This window comes from Dreissena polymorpha, chromosome 5, assembly GCF_020536995.1.
Source record: "Dreissena polymorpha isolate Duluth1 chromosome 5, UMN_Dpol_1.0, whole genome shotgun sequence".
Taxonomy (NCBI): domain Eukaryota; kingdom Metazoa; phylum Mollusca; class Bivalvia; order Myida; family Dreissenidae; genus Dreissena; species Dreissena polymorpha.
The window spans coordinates 94,745,105-94,756,215 of record NC_068359.1 but is presented as its reverse complement, the minus strand read 5'-3'; positions in this window follow the sequence as shown (position 1 = coordinate 94,756,215).

The window sequence follows — 11,111 nt, the reverse complement described above, 5'->3', positions numbered from 1 at the left end:
ACCGAAAAGGCGACATTGTTTAATGTGGTTGTTAATCGACTTTAATCTACTACGTCATTATTTCCCGCTGCGTAAGGGCAAAGGATAGTTGTTCACACATCTGAAGTCCAACAATGTTGGCAACATCGCTGAGTAAAAAATTAAAAGCAGTTTATGTTCGCACGTTTAACCGACAAAGAAGTTGAGTAAAAAAGTAAGCATATAAAAACCTCATCCTCACTAGGTTTATTTTTTTCTTGTTCTAAACCCCCAAATGTTATAAATGAATAAAGGCGTATCAACAACTACGCGTTACACACCGGTCTTAATAACAATAACGCAGTGACGTCACCATCTATGTTTAGAACGCTTACACTGAAAACACGTGGCTTGTATCTAGTAACGGAAGTAGTAATGTTTAATTTGACGTTAATAGATCAAGTGTATTTCAGATAGGCTTTCGAACTTTTGCAATTAACAATACGAAACAAAAAAAAACGTACCAAAAATGCATATGTCTATAAATATCGCTACATTTTATACATGTCCCGGAAAATCGGCAAAAGTCCCGGACAATTTAACTCAATGTCCCGGAATTGGTCTGAACAATTATGGCATGTATGCTAGAGGCCACATTTATTTTCCAATCATCATGAAACTTATTCAGAAAGTTCATTCTTATTATATCTTGGACGAGTATGAAAGTGGTATGGTTTGGTTGAAAAATATGGCAACCAGTGGGCAGGGCATTTTTCCTGATATGGCTATCCTAAAACCTTTTTTTACACTCTGGAGGCCACATTTATTGTCCGATCATCATGAAACTTTGTCCGAAGATTTGTCCCAATGATATTTTAGATAAGCCGACAATTAGTTCTGGTTTGTTGAAAAACATGGGCACCAGGGGGGGCCGTGCATTTTTCCTTATATGGCTATAGTAAAACATTGTTAACACTCTAGAGGCTTCATTTATTGTCTGATCATCATGAAACTTGGTCACAAGAATTGCCCCAATGATATCTTAGACGAGTTAAAAAATTGTTTGAGTTGGTTGAAAATCATGGCCACCAGGAGGCGGGGCATTTTTCCTTATATGGCTATCGTACAAATTTGTTGAAACTCCATGTCACATTTTTTTCCAATCTTGATGACGCTTGGTCAGAATATTTGCTTTAATGATATATTAGATGTGTAAGAAAATGTATCCGGTCTGTTTAAAAACGTTGACGCCGGGGTGTTCACTATTCATGAAAGTTTGTTAGAATATTTGTTCTAATGACATCTTGGAAAAGTTCTTAAATGGTTTCAGTTGCTTTAAAAACATGGCCACCCCCTTGTCAATTGAAAACGCACTTTTTACCAAAACACGTATTTAGCGCATTTAAAAGTGCGTTAATTCTGTGTTTTTTTGTTAATATCTGCGTTTTCAGTGTTCAAAAATGCATTTAAGTGCGCATTTTGTGCGTTTTTTCTTTTCAAGTGCGTTATTTAAGTGAAACAGTTTGTTTTTGTGTGTTTTCTTCAACTGTTAGTGCGCTTTTGAGTGTAGATGTGAGAAAAGTGCGTCTTTTATCTAGTAAGTGCGTCTTTTATCTAAGAAGTGTGTTTTAAGATTTACAGATGTGTTTTTTTCTCTCACAAAAGTGCGTTTTTCTTTTTTGATGTGCGTCTTTTTTAAGCATAAGTTAGTCATTTATTTCATAAGTGCGTTTTTATCATATGATCTGTTTTTAACGGATGTATCTAAAAAGAAACATGTTTAACACACTTCTTAAAAAAGTGCGTCTTTAACAAACGTTTAGCAAATGTTGTACAGAAATTGAACAAGAAACAAAATTGTTGCAGGCTCTAACAATTTATTTGCATCAAATGAATAAACATTGACATATACCTCAGTAACCTGTTATAATATAAGGTGCAGTTTTAATTCAAAGCGGTTACTGGTTGTGCATATGAACCTGTTTAATGTTAATATACTTTATAATACAATGTCAATGCATATAACATTGCTTTCGTTTTAATCTCAAACATTTCTTAAAAAATTCTACCTAAATCAGACTGTGGGTAACTAATTAAAAATATTGAAAGTGTCAAAAATATTATGTGGGCTTGACAGTTTCAATTATATTTCCTCAACATAAAAATAAGTATTTGAACTTTTTTATACTGATATTTATGTCTACCACATTGACTATTAACATACATTTTAAAAGGCAATTAAAATAATAATGATAATATTACTATTATTTGCTAACACCATTCAGCATGATATATTAAAATATTCACAATTAAATATAGTATGCTAATGGTGCTGTGTATTATTCAATAAATATTTTGGTGTTGAAGTGTGCCTATGAGTGGATATTTCCCATATTGAGTAATTGGCTAGGACAGTAGATCAGATAAGAGATTAGCATCATAAACATTAATCCCTATCAGTGCTCCATCTAAGCCTAACAAAGGGGTGTTGATAGACTTTTGATTGGTTGAGGCATCATCTATGTCAAAACAAGCGACTTTTGATTGGTTGAAGGGCAGGAAGTTATTAAAAAACAAGTTTGTTTCAGACACTGACTTTCTTTGAGTTAAATTTTAGGTATCATAAAATTTTGAGCAACATTAAGACATATAATTCTAGTGTTAAATGTCTTGAAATACTTTCAGCATTAAGTATTGTGTGATGAAAACAATGTGTATTTACTACAATGTGTAGATCAACAATATGTTTGTTGCAAAAGAGATTCAAAGTGGGTGGTTAAAGACATATGAAGTGATATGGTCTAGTTCAACAACTGCCTGTATTTTTGGAATACTGAAGAACAGTCTGTTGTAACAGGTTTGTATTTTTAATTCTGCATCCCTTTTGTATTTAGTTTATTGAATTAATTATGATCATTATCATATTTATGTATTGTCATTGGGAAATGTAAATGGATGAGTAAATGTAATGCAATTTTAATGAAAAACAACACCATTTGAATTATTATGGCTGTATTTTATGGTTATTGTCATCTTAAATGTTATTTATACCTATTTTTGGTCATTAATGAACAGAGTTTTTTTCCTCATATTAAATGAGAACTTTATATTTTAAATTTAAAGGTTAAACCCCGTGTTGACCGTGAAATTTACATTGATCAGAAGATCCTTTGGAAAGAATGTGCATCATCGCATCGCCTGCCAAAAAAGGAGCAAACCGGAGACTACCTGATGTATTGACTTGAATACCAGGTTTTACCCTGCACAAGCTGGCCAACATGAGGAGAACAGGGGTGGGAAAAGCGCGCCCTCTCCTTGACCAAGAAAAGCTGGATTTGTTCAGAGGTAAAACTATACAGGGTACTGCAGGTTATTGCATTTTAAAGGCGTCACACTTACGACCAGTCCAAACAGCTAAATGAGACCACGTATCTTGGTACATTTTCAAACAGTATTTTCTACCAAACGTATTTATTTATGAAAAGCTTTAAGTCACATGTGATCAGGGGATTAAAATTGCAAAAATAAACAACCAAAAACAACAAGCAAATAAACTAGTTTTGATTTAAATTTATAATTTTTATAGCAACGAGATTATCATAACAGCAATATTCAACACTTACATTATAAAACATCTTTCAGGACCTGATCAAATGAGATCATGCACGAGACGCACCGCGCAAAGGCCATGACAGTATAATAGTTGCAAAGAAGTTTGACCGGCTGGTGCAGACGTGGAGAGAAAGATGAGAGCCGCACTCCGCCGCCTTGAAGAAATGACAGGCCTTGATTGATTCTCATCTTTTTTATGTATATAGATGTTCCTGTGTATATACTGTACATGTTATTTATTAGTATGCTATTAGGTTTTGTTTATTTATAATCTAATTATGTTAATATTTATTTCATCAAATTGTCATTGATATTTAATTACTCATGTATGTTAACAAATGTTGGTGTACATTAAAGTATATAATTGAATTATCTTGTAATTATTTAAAATACACAAATGCATTTGTGTATTAATTATTGGTTTTTATTGTGTATCTTAATTAAAAAAAACTTTTAACAGCATATAATGGAAGCAACTGTTAAGGCAAAAGATGCACCTTTAACGCACATGTGTGCTTTTTGTGAGTGCGTTTTTGACTGCCATTCATGTGCGTAAATTGTGCGTTTTATGTGGGTTAAAACTGCGCTTTAAACCGAGTTAAATGTGTGCTTTTTATAAGTCAGTACCTATAAAAAGCGCACATTTAGCTCGCTTAAAGCACATTTTCAACCCCCAGAAAAGCGCACATTTAACACACATGTGCGCTTTTATGTGGGTTATAACTGCGCTTAAAGTGAGTTAAATGTGCGCTTTTTTAAATAAAAAAGCGCACATTTAACTCGCTGAAAAGTGCAGTTTTAACCCACTTAAAAGCGCACATTTTACACACATAAAAGCGCACATTTAACACACATGTTTGTTTTTATGTGGGTTATAACTGCGCTTAAAGTGAGTTAAATGTGCGCTTTTTTAAATAAAAAAGCGCACATTTAACTCGCGAAAAAGCTGTTTTATCCCACTTAAAAGCGCACATTTTACACATATAAATGGCAGTCAAAAACGCACTTATAAAAAGCGCACGTTTAACCCACATAAAAGCGCACTTTTACCCACAAAAAGCGTACAGTTTCTTGTTTGTTTGTTTTTGTTAAAAACTCACTCGGTAAGAAAAAGCGCACATAAAACGCCAATACCGCCACGTTTAACACACGCAAAACGTACTTAAAACGTACATTTCACACACTTTTTTGAGATGGGCCAGAGGGCGGGACATGTTATCTTATATGGCTATGCATGCCTTTAGTAAAACATTGTTAACACTCTTGAGGCCACGTTTATTGTCTGATCTTCATGAAACTTCATCAGAAAATTTGTCCCAATGATATCGTAGGTGAGTATGAAAATGGTCCCAGTTGGTTGACAAACATGGCCGCCAAAGGGCGTGGCATTTTTCCTTATATAGCTAAACTAAAACCTTGTAAACACTAGAGGCCACATTTATTGTCCGATCATCAAGAAACTTGGTCAGCAGAATTGTCCCAATGATAGCGTGGACAAGTTTGAAAATGGTTCCGGTTGCTTGAAAAGCATGGCAACCAGGGGGCGGGGAATTTTTCCTTATATGGCTATATATGGCTTTTGTAAAACCTTGTTAACACTCTAGAGGCCACATTTATTGTTTGATCTTCGTGAAACTTTGTCAAGAGATTCATCCTAATTATCTTGAACGAGTGTGAAAATGGTTTGGTTGAAAAACATGGCCACCAGGGGGCGGGGAATTTTTAGCCAGGTTTTCCGAAGGAAAAAACTGGTTATTAGATTGGAAAAAGGCGGCGGGCGGGCTGTCGGGCGGAACAAGCTTGTACGGGCCATAACATTGTCGTTCATTGTGAGATTTTAAAATCATTTGGCACATTTGTTCACCATTATTAGAAGGTGTGTCGCGCGAAAGAATTATGTCGATATCTCCAAGGTCAAGGTCACAATTTGAGTTCAAAGGTCAAAAATGGCTATAAACGAGCTTGTCTGGGCCATAACTTTGGCGTTCAATGTCAGATTTTAAAATCATTTGGCACATTTGTTTACCATCATTAGACGGTGTGTCGCGCGAAAGAATTACGTCGATATCTCAAAGGTAAAGGTCACACATTGAGTTCAAATGTCAAAAATGGCTATAAATGAGCTTGTTCGGGCCATATCTTTGTCATTCATTGTGCGATTTTAAAATCATTTGTCACATTTGTTCACCATGGGACGGTGTGTGGCACAAAAGAATTACGTCAAGAATTCCAAGGTCAAGGTCACCATGACTAAAAATATATTTATTTTGATACAAATGATAAACAATTTTCAGATAAAGGGAGACAACTAAAACTAAACTGATTAAATCAGTTCAGTTTTAGTTGTCTCCCTTTATCTGACTTTTTTCACATTGAAAACCCGGTTTTGTAACAACTTTGTCCCTTGTTTCTTAAATGGCTATAGTAAAACCTTGTTTACACTCTAGAGGCCACATTTATTGTCCGATCATCATGAAACTTGGTCAGAAGATTGGCCGAATGATATCTTAGATGAGTTGACAAAAGGTTCCGGTTGGTTGAAAAACATGGGCACCAGGGGGCGGGGCATTTTTCCTTAATTGGCTATAGTAAAGCCTTGTTAACACTCTAGAGGCCACATTTATTGTCTAATCTTCATGAAACTTGGTCACGAGAATTGTCCCAATGATATCTTTGACGAGTTCAATTTTTTTTCCAGTTGGTTGAAAAACATGGCCACCAGGGGGAGGGGCATTTTTCCTTAAATGGCTAATGTAAAACCTGTTTACACTTTTTATATTACATCTATTGTCCAATCTTTATGAAACTTGGTCAGAATATTTGTTTTATTGATATTTTGGATGTGTACGAAAATGTATCCGGTCTGTGGAAATACGTGGTACCAGGGTTTTCACTATTCATGAAAGTTGGTTACAACCTTTGTTCTAATGAGATCTTGGGCTGCACAGAACAGGTCAGTTTCCTTGAATCTCAGGTGAGCGACTTTGGGCCTTTCAGGCCCTCCTGTTAATTCGACCTGGCAAAATTGTTTTTTATTCAATGTGATCCAAATTCAAGCGTTATTTATAAATTGTCTTGATGAACTCTCTGACAAAGTCTCATCAAAACATGAGTCACTTCTAGAATATTAAATAGGCAATGGTTTGACCTGGTTATCAAGTGTTAATGCTTACTAAACTCATTAAAACTTGGCCTAGATATAAACGAAAAATAATTCGGACCTAGAAATCTACAAATCATTAAAGTGGCTTCTAGTGTGAAACTAGGTTATTTTGCAATTTTATCTGGTTACCTAGTTATTGATCCTTAAACCTTTATTCAAATTTGACCTTTTTATTTTAATGCTTAAAATTCTGCTCAAATTAAATAAATATTCCGATACAGTGGTCTCTCTGATAAGCTCATCTAAACACATAATGATATCGGGTGTGCGTTTAATGACGCACCATAATTACTATTGTTTCTACATTGTACTCTACTTGAGACCTTTTTTCCCAAAACGCTCAAGGCTATTTTACCGCACACTTATTATTACATGTATATGTTAAATGTTAAAATATATTAATATAGATTCGATGTCCGACGGCTACGAGCAAGCATTTTGATGAAAATATGCAAAGCTAACAACATTGTCTATCGAGGTCATCTCTAGGGAAGTGGTTTCGGGACGGATTCAAAATAATCTATATCAAGTACACATTTACCATAAATAATGTGTGTGCGTTCGAATGGAATTCAGATGTTTGGGAGATAAGGTCTCCAAGTAGAGCATATATGTGAACAATCAAAACGACTCATCTCTTTTAGATCCATTTGACAGTTTTCATTTCAATTTATGTATCCCCGGAAGTGAACTTATGCTTTTAAGCGTATCCTTAGTGGAGATTCATAAGTTGCTTTACCGGACGTGGATGCGTATGAATAATTAATTTGAACTGCTCTGATACGTCTGTATCACGAGTGTGGTTGAATCGTGCAGCACGTGTGAATTTATTTATGCGGACACTTTACATCGGATCGCATATTCTAAGTTTTACTCAATTGTGTTTTCTATACGAAATATTTTTTGCTGTTCAATGATTGCTGTTTAAATAAATCGTATCTTCTATAGCTGTGTCGAAAACATATTTTACAAAGTACAGAATGAACATTCATTTTTTTACATGCAGTAAAGGTTTGAAAAAAAAACAATGCAAAGCACAATATAATCACACATACACATATATAACAATTTACAGAAACATTGTATTTTAATATAAGAAAAACAAACAAACTAAAATTGTATTTCGTTCACAGTAAATTGCCAGTAATTGTATTATAAATTTTAATGATAATATTTCATCAATAGCTAACGACTACCACGCTAAATACATTTTCTGTAATCTGTACACAATCTATTAAGCATTTCTCCTTGAAGTCATACTTTATCATATCAATAATTCAAATAGTTCCATTTGTATAAGAAATTATGCGTTTCCAGGATAAAAACGATACACAGAAATTCTATGTAGAATATTATGAGCAATAAGTGAGTGCATTTGATGAAATTTCCACTATTGTGTTTTCGTGTGATGTCCTTGATCCAACAGTAATACACTTTTGAAGGAAAGTGTATTGCTTTTGTTTTGTTTCAAGGTATGGTTAATACAAATATACCCTTTGACATTAATCATTTACAGTGCTTTTTTTCTAAGTATTTGTAAAACCTTTAAGCTTTCTTACTTTATGTATTTAACAATCGTAAAACGGCGTTCATATGCCTGTGTATTTTGAAATGAGCTAAATGCTGATGGCCCAATGCAGTTCTTGCATAATTATAAAATGTGTGTACAATAATTTGATTGTACAAACTCAATTGTAAAACAGTTGTTTAGTATTTTGATCATATGGCACAATAAACACAATCATGTGCATATATAAGTATTACTTTGCTATCTATATTTAAGTAACACCTACTTTGAAATATTGTGTAAAGCTTGTGCGGTCAATATCTCGACCACCACAATATGAACACAAACGGTGTATGCATTTTGTACAAGCATGTGTTGTATAACGCTGTATTTCTCTTTCTCTCTTTCTTTATTTTGTCAAGGATTGTGTACTCGTCTTACTAGTCGGTCCATTGTACATTGGAAACATAGCCATATAGAGGTTAAACTTATAATTTATGTAAGCGCTTTCAAGGAACTGTTTTTTCCTTTACCTATTTATATTTACACAATAATCGTGTTCATGTGTATGAATATGGTTGCCATGTATTGTGTCCATGTTGAAAGTAGGTTGATATTTTTCATTCGTCACTATTTATTGCTGCAACAATCTACGATTAAAAGATACTGTCCACCTCTTTTGAAGCCTGCTTTATTTTTAAGTGATGAATCACATTACTCTAAATAATTGAAATTTGGATTGTATTATTGCTATACAAACGTTTTGGTTAAGACTTAGAACTCTTTGGTTTATTCGGCGTGTTACAAGCGTATCTACGTGAGGCCTGATAGATGTAATTGTGTCATGTAATGTCGAAAGTCTGATCAATTAATTAGAGTGATTTGCATAAAATAGTTAACGTTTGATGGTGAAAGACCCGAACTAGCATTATAAGCATGCACACATGCCGGTCAGGTCAATATTTTCAATATGATAACAAGGGCGTTTAACTGTGTTAAGTGCATAGGATGTATGTATTGGTTTTCCAGAGATTATTTACAGGTTATAAACTTTTTTATTCAATATAACACATACAATGTATACATGTATATGATAATAAAACAATGTGTTACCATGTAGTAGCAATAATTTTCAGACATGTTATACAAGATATGCTAATAAATATGATTTTTTGACTTTGTGATTTCTTTAGCTTTAAAAAAGAAGGGTTTATAGAAAAGAAAAGAAGAAAAGAAAAAGCAACAGAGTAGTTGTGAATAATGATGAGTGGCATAAAGATGGTAGAGAGCATACTGGACTTGTTTATGAAAGTTTAATATGTTTCCATTTTTGTTCAAATATATGAAGTGTATCATTGTTTAGGGCTATTTCTTTTTCATATTGGATCTTCAGTTATAAACTTACTCTAACGCTGAACCAACTTCATCGTAAAAAGTGTGTTCTTCATCGAAAATATTTTCGAACGATGTTAAAGAGTATTAATGTTGAGTTAAACAGCATTAATTTTAAATTATCTGATAAATTTTTCACGCATAACGACTTAACAGTTATTAAATTCATATACACATATCAACATCACCAATTAATATCTTCTTAATTACTAAACATGGATTTTACTAAAATATGTTAGCTTTTTAAAGAGGGAATACACCTAGTTATTCCGTAGAATAAAGTTTTTGGTAAGATGAACATAACCAAAACTTTAAATAACGCCAACGCATTCATTTGAACAAAATAATTGGGGACGAGAATCCGCCCTTATCAAAGCGGTCACAACACCGGCAGAACGCACTTTAAATTTTAAATACTAACAAGCAACAAGGCCCAAATCTAAAAACTCTAACAACTCTTACAAATCTTACACCTCTTACAACTCGAACGTCAGATTTGTAACCAAAATTTTGCCTCAATTAAATAAGCATGCAGTTTCACAGTGTTTCTATATTAACACATGGCGTCTGAGATTTAGTGTTTGCAAATACCAAGACTAAAAAACAAGGTTGAACGTGTGACTATCACATTTGACCAACCAAATAGTAAACTGTACCTTAATAAGATCAACATTTAACAATTTAAAATAGTACGGTAAACTAGTTCATAATGAAAGATAAAAATAATGTAAATAGTACTTAAAGAACGTCAGCAACAAACACATCTGTTGTATGATGACTAATCTATCCATAGCAGTTTATCATATATCAATTACATTATTAATTGCAACTTATATAGCTAACGGTTAGCTTTAGACTTAGTTGCAATTCAAACAAGAGCTGTCAGAGGATAGCGCGCTCGACTATTCGAGTGCTTGACAGTATAAAGTAAGCCATCATGGGGAAATTGTTCATATTCAATAATTTATTAGACGATCTTTCAAATAAATATTTTTTTGGGGGGAGGGGGGGTTGAGAAGGGGTATAATGTGGGGTGTGGTCATTTATTAGACGATCTTTCAAAAATAAAAAAGGAAAAAAATGGGGGGTGGGGTAGTTGGTGGGGGGGTAGGGCAGAGAGAGGGGGGTGTAATGTGGGATGGGGTAATTTATAAGATGAGGTTTAAAAAATGGGGAGGAGGTGGGGGGGGGGTAGGAGGATGAGAGGGGGGTATAATGTGGGGTGGGGTAATTTATTAGGTGTTTAAAAAAAATGGGGGGGGGGGTTGGGGGTTGGAAGGGATTCTGGGTACGGGCGTGGGGTATTGTTTGGGTGGAATCCATTGTGGTATTCAGGTAAGTGTTGTTTTGTCAAAGTAATAATATAATGTGATCACAAATAAAGAAGTTATGGCAATTTAAGCAAAATGTTAAATTATATAAGTGTAAAAGGGGCCATAATTATGTCAAAATGCTTAAAACAAGTTGTATGCTCTTGTT